General features: G+C 42.2%; 1 protein-coding gene and 1 non-coding gene across 12 annotated transcripts in view; both read right to left on the bottom strand.

The window, feature by feature from the left end:
• Positions 1-8,370, bottom strand: part of elf1 (E74-like ETS transcription factor 1) — a 245,369-nt gene extending 236,999 nt beyond the window's left edge. For 6 of the 11 annotated variants that reach the window (XM_078547257.1, XM_078547250.1, XM_078547247.1 and 3 more), the window contains exon 1: positions 8,208-8,370. The gene's annotated coding sequence lies outside the window, so the exon portion shown is untranslated. The remainder of the gene's footprint in view (positions 1-8,207) is intronic. The other 5 variants (XM_078547248.1, XM_078547253.1, XM_078547244.1 and 2 more) reach the window with 2 other exon arrangements.
• Positions 8,371-9,711: 1,341 nt separating this feature from the next.
• On the bottom strand, positions 9,712-9,783 carry trnae-uuc (transfer RNA glutamic acid (anticodon UUC)). The gene has a single exon. It is a non-coding gene; the product is annotated as a tRNA-Glu (tRNA).
• Positions 9,784-19,763: the final 9,980 nt, after the last annotated feature.

Below are 19,763 nucleotides of genomic sequence, written 5' to 3' on the forward strand. Positions count from 1 at the left end.
CATAGCACAAATTTACCACGTGACTACAACAACTTGCATTAATTTTGCACCTTCAACATAGTAAAACATCTCAAGGAGCTTCAGTGGAGCATTACCAAACAAAATTGGGAAAGTGATCAAAAGTTTTGTCAAAGAAGTAGGTTTTAAACAGCTTCTTAAAGGAGAAGGGGCTTAGCATGAGAATTGCAGAGGTTAGGGCTGAGACAACTGAAGATACAGCCACCAATAGTGAGGCAAAGGAAGTGGGAGATGCACTAGAGGTCAGAGATAGAGCAACACAAAGCTCGTGGAGGGGTTTACAGAAATAGGGGCCATGGTCAAAGAGGAATGTGAAAGAGAATAACAATTCGACTGGGAGCTAATGTAGATCAGCGAGCACAAGGGTGATGGTGAATGGGATTTAATACAAGTTAGGATATAGGCAGCATGAGAACCTAAGAAAGAGGAGCTAGAGTAGACCATACAGCCGCTCAAACCTGCCCGCTAGTCAATAAAAATATGGCTGATCTTCTGCCTCAGCTTTACTTTCCCCATATCCCTTGATTCTCTGAGAGATCGAAAATCTGTCTAACCTTTGAATATACTCAATGATAGAGCACCAACAAATGTAAAGGCAAGGCTACCATTGAAGAGTGCAGTCGGAGCGCAGCCGTGAAATGGCCAAGGATAAAGCCAAGGGGGATAATGTTAACAGTGAAGGGAATGACCACAGAAATGATCATATTAACCTGAAGGTGGCTGGACAAGATGGTTCAGTCGTACAATTCAAGATAAAGAAGCAAACACCGCTGAGCAAATTGATGAAACATACTGTGAGTCATAGGGCTTGCAGGTCAGGTTTCATTTCGATGGGCAGCCAATAAATAAAACTGATACACCGGCTATGTTGGAAATGGAAGACGAAGACACCATTGATGTATTCCAGCAGCAGACAGCCTGCTAACCTCATGACAGTAATTTAATGTAAATAACATTCCACACAATGTACATACTCTTGCAACGTGCTGTATTTTACTCTATTTTGAACAACCTGCAATATTTGGGGCGATCGCTATTATAAAAATGTTAGAGGGAGGGGTAAAGAGCTGTGTGACATCTCTGCAATAAATTGCTTCTTTTTTTTTGCATTGTTTTACTTTCTGGATACAGGAAATTTTCTTTGTATTTTGGATTAAACCCAATAAAGTTGATCTTGTATGTACAAAAAAAAACAACCCTCTGGGGTAGACAATTCCAAACATTCACATTCCTTTGAATGAAGAACTTTCTCCTCATCTCTGTCCTAAATGATCAACCCCTTAACCTGAGACTGTACCCCCATGAGCTAGACTCCCCAGTCAGCAGACACAACCTCTCACTACCCAGTCAAGCCCCTTCAGAAGTTTGTATGTTTCGATGAGATCAACTCTCATCCACCGACAACCCTCTCATCCCAGGGACCAACCTAGTGAAGCTTTGTTATACTGCATCCAATGCAAGTATAACAAAGAGACTAAAACTGCACAGTATTCCAGATGTAGTCTCACCAAAGCCCTGCATAATTATAGCAAGACTTCTTTATTCCTGTACTCCAATCCCCTTGTAATAAAGGCCAACATGCCATTTGCCTTTCTAATTGTTTGTTGTGCCTATGTGCTTTGTGTTCCTCGTACGAGGAGGTGTCAGCTGTGGCTCAGTCCATAGCACCCTCGCCTTTGAATCAGAGGGTTGTGGGTTCATGTCCCACTCCTGGAAACCAAGAACTGTGATTGTACTCGAAAGAGAGTTGCAATCTGTGACTGTTGGTAACTCGAAAGAGTTTCCTCGTACGAGACCACCTTAATCCCTCTGAACATCAATATTTAGAAGTTTCACACCTTTTAAAAAATTATTCTTTTTTCCCTGTTCTTAGGACCAAAATAAATAACCTTACACTTCCCCACATTATGCTCCATCTGCCACCTTGTTGTCCACTCACTTAACCTGTCTATACCGCTTTGCAGCTTCTTTGTGTCAACACAGCTTATATTCCCACCTAGCTTTGTATAATCAACAAACTTAGATACATTACTTGTGGTCTTTTTAAGTCACTGATTTTAAGATTGTAAATAGCTGTGACCCCAGTACTGATCCTCCACTAGTTATCACCTGTCAACTTGAAAATGCCCTGCCTATCTCTTTTCAATGCTTCCTATCCATTAACCAATCCTCCATCCATGCTAATATTATCCCCAAGTCCATGGGACTTATCTTGTATATTTACCTTTCATCTGACACCTTATCGAATGCCTTTGGAAATCTAAGTATATCTACCAGGTATATCCAAGTCTATCTATCCCTTTATCTACCTAATCGTTACATCCTCAAAGAACTCTAATAAATTTGTGACACATGATTTCCCTTTTGTCAAACCATGATGATTTAGAAAATCATAGTATGATCAGGCAAATTGCATTGTGTTTTTCCTGACAACTGATGTCAGGCTTAATGGGGCTGTAGCCCCCTGCTTTTCTCTCCCCGCTTTCTTGAACAGCGGTGTTACATTTGCTAACTTCCAATCCATTGGGCCATTCTGGAATCCAGGTGGTTTGGAAAATTACAAAAAATCTTGGAAAATTATTAACACTGCATCCTCTATCACTGCAGATACCTCAGTAAATTACATTTATAGTGCATTTTCTTGTCAGTTGCTGAATTGCACAATTTAACATAAAAGCACTTATGTAACAGCAGTAAAAGAATGTGACTAAATTAACTTCCCATCTTTAATTCAACTCCGTCTCATTCCCATTCCACAATGAGTAGACCAAACTTCAAAGATCACAGATGACACAATCCCCTGATAAGCAACTTGTTGGAAAAGTCTGAAGGACTGCCCACAGAGATAAAGTGCAACAGCAACTGAACAAGATCTGGTCAGAAAGTGATATCTTCTAAATATTCTGTACACAAACAAAAAATTGTTCATTTTATTAAGTGTTTCTCCCCCTCCGTTATGCTCTCTTCAACCCCCCACAAAAAAGTCCTGCATTAAGTTAGCTGATCTCACCCAGCGCAGTGATGGGGACACTATAACTGAATTAAAGATGGGAAGTTAATTTCTTGAGCAAAAGAAAATGAGAAAACAACAGCTAGAATTCCCACTAGTCATCCCATTGGTGTGGTTTACATACCAAGGGCAGAATTAAGAGTTGGTTATAATGTTGCCCTCATATGACAAAGGGATCTGGTTGCCAGGGTTAGATATATACAAGGTACACCTTATTCCACTATATTCCAGCAATGTGTCTTAAACCAATATCTGAACAGAATCACCCAGCTGCAATAGTGTGAACTTTTCCATTTGCCGCATCAACCACAGTGCCAATTCAGTTCTAAATATATGTGGCAGATTTGTCCCCTTTAGAAATTACCAAATCAGTTTGAAAAAGGGGGCACTTGCAGGCAGAGGCAAACTGATGGAATAATCCCCGATAACAAGATAGAGCTGATCTACGATATCAACCAGTGCCTCTGCCCTGAAATCTGAAATGAACCATTAAAAAAGTTGTTTTGTTAGTCAACAAATTGAGAAACTTACATTGCATTCACTCAACCTCTTTAACCAATACCAAAAACTTGCATTTATATGGAACCCTTACCATGCTAAAATGTCCGAAGGCACTTCATTATAATCAGACAATGAAAATCGACACTGAGTCAAAGATGGCAACATTTTGACAGGTCACCAAAAGCATGGTCAAAAGGTAGGCTTTGAGGAACTTGTTACATGGAGAAAAGAGACCGGTGGAGAGGCAACATGGGAGAGAATTTCGGAGCTTAGGAGCAAGGCAGTTGAAAACACAAGCACCAGTGGCATGGCAGAGGGATTTGGGTATGCACAAGAGGCCAGAGGAGGAGGAATGCAGAGATCTCAAAAGGTTTTGGGGCTGGATATGGTTACAGACAGTGAGAATTTTAAAATCAAGGCATTTGGGGGGGCCAATGTAGGCCAATAAGCCCAGATGTGATGGGTGAAAAGGACTTGGGAGAGTTAGGACATGTCAGAGTTTTGGATGGTGAAAGATGGGAGGCTGGGCAAGAGTGCATTGCAATGTGCTGTTTCAGCTTCATGCCACTTCTATACTGGTAGAATGTAAATCAAGTGTTAAGGCCTAAAATGACTCCGAAGTGGAGTAAAAATCCCTAGGGGATCTCACTGGTGTCAGATGGGACCATGACTCTGAATTCAAACTGTATTTGTGTTAGAACTGCTGGTGCAAAGTGCTCTAACTGTGTACTAGTACTGCAGTTATTGTATGACTGTAACCCCGCAATATTAGCACTGTCGTCATCTCTTAACCAAATACTTCCCTGTCCCCGTGACTGTAAAATTAAATAGATCATAATGGAGAATGCATTTGCTATGATTAAACAACTAAATTGGGAGGTAGATCATTTTTCCAAACTATTACCTCAGATTTTTGTACAAGCTTGACACTTACTAAAAACAAAATTCTTTCAACAAAAACAGTTCTGCTTGAATTCTACCTTTAAAAATTATTTTTCAATTATCACTAACTTTTCAGAGAGTGAGTGATACTTGATAAGTCAGAGTTGGTCTGGTTTTCTCTAGCTAACTACCAATGCTTAAGGTCCTTTAATTTCAAATCCCCACCCACTACCACAATTTAAAACATTAAATTAAGTGTTTAGCTGTTAGATGGGAAGAGCAGACCTCAAAATTACAGGTCTTTCAGAACTTCAACAGTTCCCCATTGGTTAAGTCAATTCCTTGCAATAAATACAAATGGAAATCAATCAGCATAACAAGCTAAAAGCAAAAAACTGCGGATGCTGGAAATCCAAAACAAAAACAAAAATACCTGGAAAAACTCAGCAGGTCTGACAGCATCTGCGGAGAGGAATACAGTTAACGTTTCAAGTCCGAATGACTCTTCAACAGAACTAAGGAAAAAGAGAAAAGAGGTGAAATAAAAGCTAGTTTAAGGGGGGGGTGGGACAGGTAGAGCTGGATAGAGGGCCAGTGATAGGTGGAGACTGCCAAAAGATGTCATAGACAAAAGGAAAAAGAGGTGTTGACGGTGGTGATATTAGCTAAGAAATGTGTTAATGGTGACATTAAGGGTAGAAAACAGGACGAGCAAGGTATAGATAGCCCTAGTGGGGGTGGGGTGGGGTGGGGTGGGGGGAAGGGATCGAAATAGGCTAAAAGGTAGAGATAAAACAATGGATGGAAATACATTTAAAATAATGGAAATAGGTGGGAAAAGAATATATATAAATTACTGGAAAAAGGGGGATTGGAAAGGGGGTGGGGATGGAGGAGAGAGTTCATGATCTAAAGTTGTTGAACTCAATATTCAGTCCAGAAGGCTGTAAAGTGCCTAGTCGGAATATGAGGTGCTGTTGCTCCAATTTGCGTTGAGCTTCACTGGAACATTGCAGCAGGCCAAGGACAGACATGTGGGCATGGGAGCAGGGTGGCATGTTAAAATGGCAAGCGACAGGGAGGTCTGGGTAATGCTTGTGGACAGACCGAAGGTGTTCTGCAAAGCGGTCACCCAATCTGCGTTTGGTCTCTCCAATGTAGAGGAAACCGCATTGGGAGCAGCGAACGCAGTAGACTAAATTGAGGGAAGTGCAAGTGAAATGCTGCTTCACTTGAAAGGAATGTTTGGGCCCTTGGATGGTGAGGAGGGGGGAACTAAAGGGGCAGGTGTTGCACCTTCTGCAGTTGCATGGGAAGGTGCCATGGGAGGGGGCTGAGGTGTAGGGGTTAGCATAACAGGCTAACTTTACAGAGCAGAAGGACAGCTTCTGCACAACACAAACTACCTGCAGCCTGTTACATAGAATGAAACAGACACAGCACAACCACAGATTTCCAATTTGGAAGAAAGTATTATCAGGCCCAAGCCAGTGTGGAGTCCAATTGCTGTCCTAATGCATTTGGGTTGTCTCAATATTCTCATGCTATTTTCAAAATAGCTCCATCCAAAAACCAGACAATGGTTTGTCCATCCCTTTCATCCAAAGGTATGGGCAAGTATTTGCATACAGTGACATCATGGGAAAATTGCATTTCAGCTTGACTCTATGGATAACATCCTCATCTCAGAGAGAAGGTCAAAAAGTTCAAGCCCCATTCCTAGGGTTTTGTTACATTATCTCAGATGTTACTATAACTCAGAAGTACCTAATTGGGTGTAAAGCACTTTGGGATGCATTGACATGATGCAGGACACTAAGTTCTTTCAGCCATGGCTCAGTTGGTAGCACTCTCGCCTCTGAATCACAAGAACGTGGGTTCAAGTCCCACTCCAGAGGTTTGAGCACAAAATCTAGACTGACAACATGTAGTGCTGATGCACTGTTGGTGTTGCCGTTTCCCAGGTGAGATGTTAAACAGAGACCCTGTCTGCCCTCAGTTGAGCGTAAAAGATCCCATAAAACTATTTTGAAGAAGAGTATGAGAGTTATCCCTTGTGTCCTGGCTAATATTTGTTCCTCAAACAATCTCAGAAAGACATTATCTGTACGTTATCACATTGCTGTTTGTGGAGACTTGCTGTGCAAAAATTACATGCTGTGTTTCCTCTATTACATCAGTAACTACACTTCAATAGCTATAAAGTGCTTGGACAGACCCTGAGGTTGTGAAAGGCACCAAATAAATGCAAGTTGATCTCTTTTTCTCTGGCTAACTACCACTGCCTAAAGGTTTTTTTATTTCACCCCCATCCCCCCACCCCACCTCACCTCATTAATTGATCATGTTAAAAGATAAAATGAAGCCTTTCGCTGGTACAAAGGGCAGACCTCACACATACTACTTGCTCATTCAGGACTTCAAAAGCCAGTGAGCGCATTGAACTGCTCAGCACTATCAGTGCAGAATATGGATAAGGGAACGCATATTTTATTTTGAATCCTGCAATTTGGTTTTCAATTCCTCCATGCTGCAATTGCTCTTCCAGCTTTCAAGGGGTTTTTGATCCACCACATATTGACTCTTGAATTGGAGATTGCCCATGTCCCAAAAATCAGCCAGTTCAGATCATCAGAATGAAGCATGGTTATTCCCCTCTATTGATGTCATTACATAAAGTCTGTTTCCAAGCTCATATCTTCCTAACGTATCTTGATAATGATTGGGTGACATGTAACCACAGTAAATTTTGGGGCGAGGGAGTGTTTTATGAATTATTAACTATTTGCATGGTCACTTCAAACATGCTGCTTTGAAGTCACTGGTACATTGAATGACCTGTCTGCTCACCTTACTACAAATATTTGCAGGGCTGAAGTTATGTAAAAAAAAACAAATCCTGGCTATTCTGAATGGATGAACAGGAAAACAAAGTGCCCTAAGAGATTCATAATGTTTATTCTGCTTCAAGAGAAGCTGAAGAGCAGACTACCATTAGCTACTTCCCGTATCAGAATTTCCCAGTTTAAGTTGCACAATATATTTTCCCAGAAGTACCATTGGCACACAACGAAGGTCTCTGGAGAAGGCCCAGCCCCAACTCATTCCTCCTACAACTGCACTTATAATTATCCTGCTTTATATATCCTAAATAATCGTGGGATTCAACGATACATCTTTAAGGGCTCTCAATAATCGGTTCAGTGAGTTGGAGCGTTCAATTTCCTATAGCCTTGAACAATTTGGACGGTTGCCACCAACAATGACTTTTTGATATCACGCAGAATGTTACAAGGAGAGCACACATCGAGGCAGACAACACGATGATTATTGCCCCCTCTAGTGATCTCATTACATCAGGTCATGTTTTACTAAACATGCCTTGACAACGACTGGGCGACATGCAACCTCGAATCTCTACAGTAAAACTTTGGGGCGAGGGAATGTTTCATGAATTGAGTTATTAACTACTGTATGTACACGGTCACTTCAAGCATGCTGCTTTCAAGCCACCGGTACACCCAAAGTTACCACAATGAATGACTTAATCCGCTCAACTTTGAAACAACATACTGCATGTGTTTGCAAGGGTGAAGTTATCAAGTGAAAAAGAACTCTGCGCCAACGCCAATCCGATGTAAAGTGGGTCACAGGGAGCCCAAAAGAAAAATCATTAAACAGAATGATGTCAGTGGCCGCACGCGTTTATCTTATGATTCCACGCTAACTGGACTCTTTCCCCCTGTAGTAAAAGTTTCCCTCTAAAAAATGAACAAGCAAAAGTTAGGAAACTCACTCACGGCTCGTCCTCTATTCACTGAGTGAGGAGCTTCACCCAAGCTACCTCTGGACAGGTCAGTATTGATGAACGAAGTGAAGTCCCCTCACCATTCTCCTGTCTCCTCCACACTCAATCGCATTCTCCACCAAAACCCCTGAATGTTTGGGGATTTCCTAACTCGATTTTCGCCCCTTGCCATTGGCTCAGGGTGAATCACATTTTTTCCATAACACTGGCCAATTGCTGCAACAAGGGATGGTCTCCAAGCTTCACATGGGATGAAAATGAAATAGCATTTTACTGGCTCCAGATTTGTTTATTGTCTCCAAATACACACACACACACACACAGGCAAACCAGTTTACATGGCATTGCAATCAATTCCAATAGGGTTTGGGCATAAAATGCTTTTCCAACAAAAAATGAAAGCTGCTTTTGTAAGTAAAGCAATTTTTAAAGAAATATCCTTACCATCAAGTGACAATGTAATACTCCTGAGATACAAATATATTTATATAATATATAATATATACTGTAGCCTCTTCAGAAGAGGTGGACACCTAGGAAGTAAAAGGAAAAAATGGGAGTGAAGAGATGGAAAGGGGTATATAGCAAGACAACTTTGTTGATGTTATTGCATAGAATGAGGGGTTAGCATGTCTGTTGATTGCCTTTTAATGAGAGGAAAGAAACTGCTGGCCTCAGTTTGTGTCTGAAGGGTTTGCTGCGATAGCGGGGAGGAAACCCATGGAGGGATTTCAAAATTCATTTCACTTTAGGGAATAACTTCAGCACTCGACACTCTCGGGGTCAGTGTGCAGGGCTTCATGCGGGAAAGGGCTGGAATGAAGTGGGGGTTGAGAGGGTTGAAGGGCTGTATTTGATGGGGTGAGGGGTATAACTGGGAAATGTCCCGGAATTGGAAGAAGATCACCTTACCAGAGCGACAGGAACATTTAAACAGGTAATACTCTTAATTTCCCAACAAAACTCTTTTTTGTCCACTAAGGTTGATCCGATTGTTTTAACTGGAAGTGTATCGAGCTTATCCGCATACAATCAGTCTAAAAGGTTCCTTGCTCTTGACATTGGAGCCGGGGGAGTGGAAAGTACATTTGGAGACGCTCCCTTTGATTACGGAACTACTCCTGCTTTCCCAGAAGTGATCCCAAAAAAAGTCCCTGAATTCTCTACATTAAATATTATGTGGAAATTAAAAGATACACAGATACCCTGGGTCTGGCTTAGTGCTCTCGTTCCCTGCAGAGGCTACATACAGGAAGAAAAGTTGAGAGCATATGCCAGAGAGAGATGGTCCAAAATCCACCCCTCCCCCCAGTTTCTCCCAACTCCAATCAGTCCAAAACAGCCCAGCCCAGCCCAGCCTCCAAGCCCCGCAACCTCCTAGCAGAGGGCCGGCTGCCCGGCTTCGCTGCCGCTTCTGGGGTGGTGTGGAAAATTGATTCACCATTTTTAAAAAAGAAATAAATGGAAGATGCAGGGGGTAAAAAAATGCTCATTCCCATACCGGGAGTCGAACCCGGGCCGCCTGGGTGAAAACCAGGAATCCTAACCGCTAGACCATATGGGAGGAGATAAGAAAAACTGTTTCTGAACTGACTATAAGACTGTCATGACGTCGTCATTAGGTTCATTCATGTAGTTGAGAGGGTTGATACTGCTTTAACCTTGGGGAAGTAACAGCTTTTATACTATGTTCACCCCAATAGATAACTGATGTTGGGCTAACTCCAACATACAATTGATACTGGGCTAACTCCTCTAGAGAATTGATACTGGGCTAACTCCAGTAGTGAATTGATATTGGGCTAACTCCTGCAGAGAATTGATACTGGGCTAACTCCAGTAGAGAACTGACAATGTGTTAACTCCAGTAGAGAATTAATACTAGGCTAACTCCAGTAATGAATTGATATTGGGCTAACTCCTGCAGAGAATTGATACTGAGCTAACTCCAATAGAGAATTGATACAGTATTAATTCCAGTAGTAAATTGATATTGGGCTAACTCCAGTAGAGAATTGATACTGGGCTAACTGTTGTAGAGAATTCATACTGGCCTAACTCCTGTAGAGAATTGATACAGGGTTAACCCCAGTAGAGAGAATTGATACTGGGCTAACTCCAATAGAGAAGTTAACTCCAGTCAGAGAATTGATGCTGGGCTAACTCTGAAGCAGCCTTGCAATAGTTATCATTATCTTTATAGGGAGTGCACTTCCTCAGCAGTCTGCTCTGGAATGTGTAGCTACAGTAATAGCCCAGGGACCACTTGTCCTCCTGTCACTAATTACACAAGCAGCCATTCTCCATGTGCAAACCTAGACAGAATAATTTATCCAGTTGACTGCTGGAAGACTATTCCACTCCAGGGGGCATCTCTGAGCTGAGCCTGCGACGGCTTGTTCTGACACCCATAAACACACACTGGGTAGCAATCAAAAGCAGGAACATAGTCACATTCATATCCATTGGTTGTATCTGAGCCAGGAAGGGAGCATGAAGATCTAAGACTCTATTTTCTATTTTCCCCTCTCTCTGTTCTAATTTTTAGCTGTGAGTTTGGTGCTGCACCGTAGCGAAACGAGTGGTACTGCTGTTATAATTCTCTCTTTTTATTTTGAATATGCAAAATTAATTGTATCCGCAGCGAAACTCCGTTAGGACAATAAAAATGTGTTGATTGATTGGAAGACTGGCTGATCTTTCTTTCCCAACCCAGTTTTTTTGGTTGAATACCCTTATTCTGATTTACCAACTTTTTGTGCATCTCTATAGGCAGTTTCTTTTTTAACAACCCATCTAATGACCGCACATTTTGTAAATCATCATAACTAAACATTGCAGGTAAACATATGACTTCAATAATAGTTTTTTACTTACCATTCATGTGATGGATGAGCTTGTTAGTTTACATAAGCACATAAAGTTGTGAGAACCCCCTCTCCCCCCACAGAATCACTCACACAGCAGCCCCTCTTCCTAACCACGCTCTCCTGTCTACTCTCACTCAGGAGCCCTTCTTTGCAACCCTCTCCCTCCATTCACTCACGCAACAGCGCCTCTTCCCAAACCATCCTCCCCTCTACTCACACACTCACCAACCCCTCTTTTCAACTCCCTCCTCCCCTCCTCTCACTCACCCAGCAGTCCCTCTTCTCAAATGCTCTACTCCCGCTGACTCCTTTGTATCTTTGTGAGATCGCTTCACTTGGACAGTGTTTGGGCCAGAAGCTGCTTCTCTTGCACCATCGCTGCAGTGGTGCACAGGTTCCTGCAATGTCACTCACCTTCCCACTGCTCGCTGTTCCTCCAATCACATTGCTGCTAATGGGCACAACTGCATCTTACTAGTGTGCAAGGATGGTAGAGAAACAACCTGTGATTGAAGGAGCAGCAAGCAACGGGAAGGTAAGTGACAGCGCATGATCCTGAGTAGCAGAGACAATGGGGAGCCTGAATTTTGGAAAAAATAATAATCCCTGAAAATCTGCAGTTATACAATTAAGAGATAAGTACCCCCTAAAGACATCAGTCCTTCCCCACTTTGGAAACCGCTGCCCTAACCCAGAGGCAATGTGGCCCTTTGCTTACAGAAGGAGACTCAAAAGATGTCACTTCTTCCCAATCTTCTGCCCTGCAGTTCTGAACATGCTGATCCTTGCTGGGTTACAGTTCTCCATGAGCCAGCTTCTCCCTGGTAGGTCAGTAAACCTAGTTAGAGTGTTGATAGGCTATTTGGCTGTGGGGAGTAGAGTGTGATCTTGCCTTCACCCTCAAGGGTCAGCATATTTGCACTTTCTGGAAGTGATCCCTGAACAACAGTGAGATGAGATTCTTTAAAGAGACAATAGTTTTGCATAAACTTGTGGCAAAATGAGAGCAATTAAATTCAGTATGGTGTCTTATGACATGCAGCAAAATAGATACCACTAATTGCCTATTTTTTGAATTTAAGAACAAAATTCTCAGTAATACTCTTGTTACAGTTTTTTGCAGGGTAAAGAATATGCAGACATATTCTGTCTGCATTTGCACAATCACACAGGCTACCCACAGCTGAGTCAAGGCACAATTTTCTTGCATGAAACATGCTCCCATCCTCCCTACTGCAGCCTTGCCCCCCACAGAAACCTCAATTGCGGTAGCTGTGACAGGGTGCAATACGCTAGTTTATCAAAGTACTATGGTCAACAGTGCTAGAACACCCCACATGAAATATGCCCAATCAGCCATGTTAGCTCCTGCTACCTAGAGGATGTTTAAAGCAGCAGACACAGAAGCCAAGCCATCACTGATCACCTTGCTCAGGGAAAATTAAATGGCATATGGCAGAAGTAAAGGAAACAAAAACCTTCCCTCTCCTTGTTCCCCAGCCAGTTAAAGGATTCCCTGGCCTGTTTCCAAATCTGGTGTATCTGCATAACCTCACAATGTGCACACAGCTGGTGGGATTATACTCATATCATGCTTTTTTTGAATCTTGGATCATTTTTTCTTTGCAGCCACTAAGCAGGGTCTAGCCAAGAGGTTTCTGCAAGTACTCATCAGAAACTGGCTGATGTGAGGTGGGCAGATTTAGCCAATTTATGTTTCTAATAGGCTGACTGCTCTAAGCACTGACAGTGGTGTCCTCAAGCATTTCTTTATCTTGCTTTTTCCCTGCTTTCAGTGCCACTAGCAGCCATTACATTACAATCACAACAGCAATTTATATAGCACCTTTCACATAGTAAACTGCTTGGACCTGGAGCCTGGTGGCTGGCTCACCTCTTGACAACATTAGTTTGCAGATTTTCAGGTTGTAAAACTTACTTTAACATGAGGACCACGTGCAGGTTGCTGTCTCCTTCCTTATATGCCAGTGACCACCCTCCCACAAAGTCATGGCTCTTAGCCAATGTTGATGATTTGGCCCTGGCTTTCCAGGCTAAGGAACTTCAGGACATTGAGAAAATACTCACTGAATATCTATGTTTTCTGGAAGCCTACTTCAGAAAATGAAGGCTTTGACCAAACACTGTCAAGGCCTTCCACCTGAACAACACAAAGGATAACAAATTTGTGTCCATTTCTGTGGATGACCACTCATCCACGGCCCAATGCCAAACTCGTTGGCATCACTCTTGACTGTAAGTTGACCTATCAGCAACACCTCCAAAACACCAGAGCCAAGGTCAAGACGAGAGTGAATCACATTTGGAAACCAGCAGGTACCACCTGGGACAGCAGAGCCAACACTCTATGCACTGCTTCACTCTCCCTGGTCTACCCAGCAGCAGAGTACCACTGCTCAACCTGGCTCAGAGGCTGCCACACAAATGTGCTGGATATCCACCTTCGGGAAGTCACGAGGATTATTTCTGGAATGTTGAGACCAACACAGCTCGAGTAGCTTCCTGTGCTAATGCAAATTGAGCTTCCTGACGTTCACAGGGGTAATATCCTCCTCAAAGAACACCACCTGCTGACAGCTAATGAAGCATCCCCATTGACACAGGACCTCAAAAAACCCATGCAGTCATCCAAAATCCTGTGGTCCCTACTGGAAAACTTTCCATGCCTTACAAATTGATGACAGCCCCGCCACTCAATGTCATGTCTCCTGGTTGACTGCAAACATCACCAACCGCAACCTGGTAACTGACCCGAGTGGTGAAGTCCCACGTTTCAACCTTCCATGGAAAACCTGGACAACCTCAAAAGCTTGAGGAAAGGCCGGGGAAGATGAGCACATTTGTTCCACAAGTGGAACATGAGAAACAGCTCAAATTATGACTGTGGCCATCCAAGTCAGGACATTGCCCGTATACTGAACTTCTGCCCTGAGAGATCCATTCCTGGTGCATCAGCTGAAACCATTGAATGGATTGTTAACTTAGACAGTAAGCTGTAACTGCTTCCCCAGCCATGCAAATGAAAAAAACATAGTAAAACTTCGCAAGGTGCTTCTCCAGAGTCTTACTAAACATAAGCTGACGGAGCATAGGGCCTAAGCAAATGATGGCACAGCCACCAATGGTTGAACGATGAAAATTGAGAATGCACAACAGGCCAGAATTAGAGGAGCACAGGGATCTCGGAGGGTTGTGGTGTTGGAGGAGGCAGATAGTGAGGGGTGAAGACATGGAGGAATTTGAAATCAAGGATGAGAATTTAAAATCAACACGTTGCTTGACCGGGAGCCAATGTAGGTCAGCAAGCACAGGGTTGGTGATGGGTTAATGGGACTTGGTGACAGTTAGGATATAGGCACCAGAGTTTTGGATGAGCTCAAGCTTACAGTGGGAGGCCAGCCAGGAAAGCATGGAATAGTTAAGTCTAGAGGTAATGAAGGCATGAATGAAGCTGAGAAAAGGGTGAAGTCGATAATGTTACAGGGCTGGAAATAGGCAGTTCTAGTGATGGAGAGGATGTGTGGTCAGAAACTCATCTCAGGGGCAAATGGGGTGCAAGATTGTGAATGGTTTGTTCAGCCTCAAATAGTAATAACATTACTATCATTGCCACCGAATAAGTGGCTGTATTTATCTACAAGGAGACATTTTGAAACGATGCTCAGAATATTCCCTCTTTATGCCACTTGATGCTGTGAAATGTTTTAACTTGAATCTTTTACCCCTGTTTGTTTCTCTGCTTACATGAGTGTCCTGCTGCTTTCTCCATGGTTGCTCTCTACTCTTAACAGGAAGAGCATTTTTGTAGTTTATCTGCCAAGTTCTCCTCTTTGAGATAAAGGAGTCCACCAGTGTGCACTATCACTTGCAGAGATCTGAGACAGAGATCATTTCTTTCCAAGACAGAGATAATTTCTTTCTGAGAGAGAGATCATTTCTTTCTGAGAGAGAGATCATTTCTTTCTGTGAGAGAGATCATTTCTTTCTGAGAGAGAGATCATTTCTTTCTATGAGAGAGATCATTTCTTTCTGTGAGAGAGATCATTTCTTTCTGTGAGAGAGATCATTTCTTTCTGAGAGAGAGATCATTTCTCCCCTCAAGGGTTGCTGGATTGAAATGGTTTGGCCTTCAACCCAGACTATAGTTACTCGGTCACTGAAATCAAATCAGCATTTTTAAGACGATAATGCACCACAAAAGTACTTTCCTACAAATTCATTCAATGATACCATGCTCAATGTGAAATATTCAGTCCTGTTTTTGCCAATCACTAGTGTCAACAGGCTGCAAATTCAAAATCTTGATTGCGTTTCCTTAAAATCCAGCCAGGTGCCAACCCCTGGTTGTGTTAAATGTTGTGCACTCGGCCCTGTAAAGGCTGCATAAGGCTAGTTAAATTCATGAATTAACATTACATTAGGATCAGCAGCACACCAAATGAATACTGCCTTTCTCTTAGGTTTTTCATAGGATGGAGAACAAAACTTGCATTTATATATAGTGAATTTAACATAGTAAAAGGTCCAAACAGGAAGGGCTCTCAAGCCTCTGCAAGAATTATTCTTGAGCTGTCTACTTGGAGTGATCCATTTCGAAACCCATCACTATAGTGGAAGTTATCTTGTGGTTAAGCTTGAGGATTTGGTGACTAGTTTCTCACCGTAGGAGATGCATATAGGGCATAATTGTAAACCCTGCAAATTATACAATACTTGGGAAACAGTGAGGAAGATATGAACAGACTTTCAGAGGACATGGACTGATGAAATGGGCAGACACTCAGTAGATGAAATTTAACATATATAAGTGTGAGATGACACACTTTGGAAGGAAGAATGAAGAGAGGCAATGGAATTGTAAAGGCGGTGCTGGAACATAGAGACATGGGCATTTATATACATGGGAGTTTAAAGATGGGTGAATAAGTAGATAAAGCTGTTAAAAAGCATATTAGGTTTTCCTTGGTTTTATACATAGCAGACTAGAGTACAAAAGAAAGGAGGTTAAGCTAACCCTTCATAAAGCACTGGTTATGTCTCAGCTGGAATATTGCGCCTGATTCTGGGCACCATACTTTAGAAAGGACATCAGGGCCTTGCAGACAGTGCAGAAAATATTAACTAAAATGTTACCAGGAATGAAGGACTTCAGTTTTGTGGAGAGACTGGACAAGTTGGGACTGTTCTCCAACATATCTTTTAATCTTTCTTTCTTGTGTGCGACGTATTCATTTAAGTGTGCAGGACCTTTAAATTCTTGCGCAGCCACGCACACTGGTAACTTAAAATGGCTGACTTGTGCTCGGCAACTTCTAGGTTACTGCACTCAGCTTAGAGGGATCATTGCTGTTCTCCTTAAAGCAGAGAAGATTAAGGGAAAGAAGTGTTCAAATTCTTGAAAGATGGAGTAAATAAGGTGAAATGGATTCCGCTGACAAAAAGATCAGTAACCAGAGAACAAGATGCAAGGTAATCGGTAAAACAGAGGTGAGATGAGGTGAAAACGTCAGAGATGGAGAATTTTGATTGAAAGGATCTTCAAGTGTCAGAGCATCGATTTAAGAAAAAAGATGGTTTACAGTTTAAATGATACTGACCGGGATTTCCCGACGATCCCAGTGGTGGGCGGGTGGGGCCAGAAAATCCCACCCGCTGTCTCCAGGAAAAACAATCAGCTTACATCAGCTGCAACACCACGAGAATTTCAAGGCCACCAAAGGAACGTTGGAACATATATTTCCTTTTTTCTTATGAACTTAAACTCTTACCAATTCCACCTCCTCCACCCTGCAGCTTGTTCTGTTTTGCATGCTGGAGTGAGCGTGTGTGTGTGTGTGTGTGTCTGTTATATTGTGGGATTCAGGATGTGTTTTTACCATTTAATAAGTCTTATACTTTTGCCTGAGGGGTGAATAAATTCCTCTCTTTTCTTTTTTTCCACTCCTGAGGTTGGTTATAACAGAGTTTGAACTGTGAGAAAAATTGGGATTTTTCAATTAAGTATATACCTGACTGTATGTAAAGCTATATGAAGAAATAAGCCAGACAGATTCCTTGAGTTAACAAGTAAGGGGTTAGTTTTATTGTTAAAAACTCACTCAGGTAAAAGTATAAGACTTATTAAAAATATAAAAACAGGTCCTGAATCCCGCAACACAACAGACACACACGCGGACACACACACTCGCACACACATGCACACGCGGACACACACTCGCACACACACATGCACGCGCGCACACACACACTCGCGCGCACACACACGCACACGTGCACACACACTAGCATGCAAAACAGAACTAGTTACAGGATGGAGGTGGTGGAATTGACTAAAATTTAAGTCCATAAGAAAAAAAGAAATATATGTTCCAATGTTCCTTTAGCGATCTTGAAAGTCCCATGGTGTCGCAGCTGACGTAAGCTGGTTGTTTTTCTGGAGACTGTGTCCTTTAAACTGTAATCTGTCTTTTTCCAAGGTGGATGCTTTGACACTTGAAGATCTTTTCGATCAAAATTTTCTATCTCTGATATATTCCAAAATGTAACAGAGATAGGGTCTTGAACCTTTGAATAGCAGGAAAAGAGAGATGATGTTACATTCTGCAGTCTCCTTGATGTTAATAGTGTACTGAAGCAGTTCATGTCCAAATGCAGCAAGACCTGGACAATATCCAGGCTTGGGCTGACAAGTGGCAGGTAACATGTGCGCCACACACCTGACCACCTCCAACAAAAGAGACTCTAATCATCGCCCCTTGACATTCAATGGCATTACCATCACTGAATCCCCCACTATCAATATCCTGGGGTTTACCATTGACCAGAAACTGAACTGCATTAGCCACATAAATACTATGGCTACAAGAGCAGGTCAGAGGCTAGGAATCCTGCAGTGAGTAACTCACCTCGTGACTCCCCAAAGCCTGTCCGCAATCCACAAGGCACAAGTCAGGACTGGGATGGAATACTCTCCACTTGCCTAGATGAGTGCAGCTCCAACAACACTCAAGAAGCTTGACACCCTCCAGGACAACGCAGCCTGCTTGATTGGCACCCCTTCCACAAACATTCACTCCCTCCAGCACTGACCAACAATGGCAGTAGTGTGTACAATCTACAAGATGCACTGCAGAAACTCACCAAGGCTCCTTAGGCAGCACCTTCCAAACCCATGACCACTATCACCTAGAAGGAAAAGGTCAGCAGGTACATGGGAACACCACAACCTGAAAGCTCCCCTCCAAGCCACTCACCATCCTGACTTGGAAATACATCACTGACTTGGAAATAAATCCTTCACTGTCACTGGGTCAAAATCGTGGAACTCCCTCCGTAACAGCGATGTGGGTGTACCTACTCCACATGGACTGCAGCGGTTCATGAAGGCAGCTCACCACCTTCTCAAGGGCAATTAGAGATGGGCAATAAATGCTGGCCTAGCCAATGATGCCCACATCCCATAAATTAATTTTTTTTTAAATTCTGCAGACTCCCCTTGCTGTAACAAACAGACAAGCCTAGAATCATAGCTTTTCACAAGTGGGGTTCCAATCTTGCGACAGCCAGCTATTGGCACACAGTGGAGGGCAATCCATATTACTGCAGAAGCTTCAATCTCCAATTGTCAAAGCCAGTGTTATGACACAGCAGATGGTAAATGCTGAGCTGGTCAAATCCCAGAGGGAAACTTGAAACAACTGTCACAACTAATTTTCAATTTGTATAAATTTCGAGATGCGTGCCTTGAATTCAGTATTAATAAGAACGCCAAGTCTTATAGGTTTTATAAAACTAGATTAAACATTTATTAAGAAGAGAAATTATTTTTAATACATACATAGATCTACAAATTACCACAATGATAACTTCTAAATTCCCTAATCAATCTAACTCCCAGTTACATTTTCGTTAAGGCTACAGTAAGACACATAGATTTTAAAAGGCCCAGGCAAAGAAACATGATATCCTGAACAAGTCAAATTCAAAGTGAGTTTTCTTAACTTCAGTCCTTTGAAGACAGCATAGATGCTGAAGGCTTTACACACACTTGTAAGATCTTAAAATGCCTAGTCTTACACACAGCTTTTGCTCCTTTATACATATTTTCTCCTTTGAATGCAAATATCCATTGTTGCACTATCTCTTTGGACTTTATCTTCCTGATAATGAAAACCTCTCATAACACTAAGTTTTACCAGTAATCTTTGGGAAAAATAAACACACAGTTTCTAAACTTCGCCTGGCTAGGTGACACATTTCATCCCTCCTTTGAAAACAATCTAGTTTGACTTATTTAAAAATCCAAATGTTCCTTTGACACCTATGTTTCTAAACTTCCCCGTGTTTACCTAATTAACATTTTAAACCTAACTTCTCTTCTTACATCAAAGCACCCAGGATAATTCAATTAAGTCACACACACACACGCACACAGACACATATAGACACATCCCACTATTACTCTATTTTGCAATAAATTCCAAAAATATTCTAAGAATCATTATATCTTCCTGACACCATCAAGATGCTATCGAAAGATAGGGTGCCCTTAGCACATTGCAAAATTAATTTTGTTAGTTCTTCTTTGTTCCTGACAGTTTCTGGAGTCAGGAAGTGTGGCAGCCTATTGTCCTTATGTTTTGCAGAGGGTTCC

Source organism: Cetorhinus maximus, chromosome 8 (genome assembly GCF_964194155.1).
Source record: "Cetorhinus maximus chromosome 8, sCetMax3.hap1.1, whole genome shotgun sequence".
NCBI lineage: Eukaryota > Metazoa > Chordata > Chondrichthyes > Lamniformes > Cetorhinidae > Cetorhinus > Cetorhinus maximus.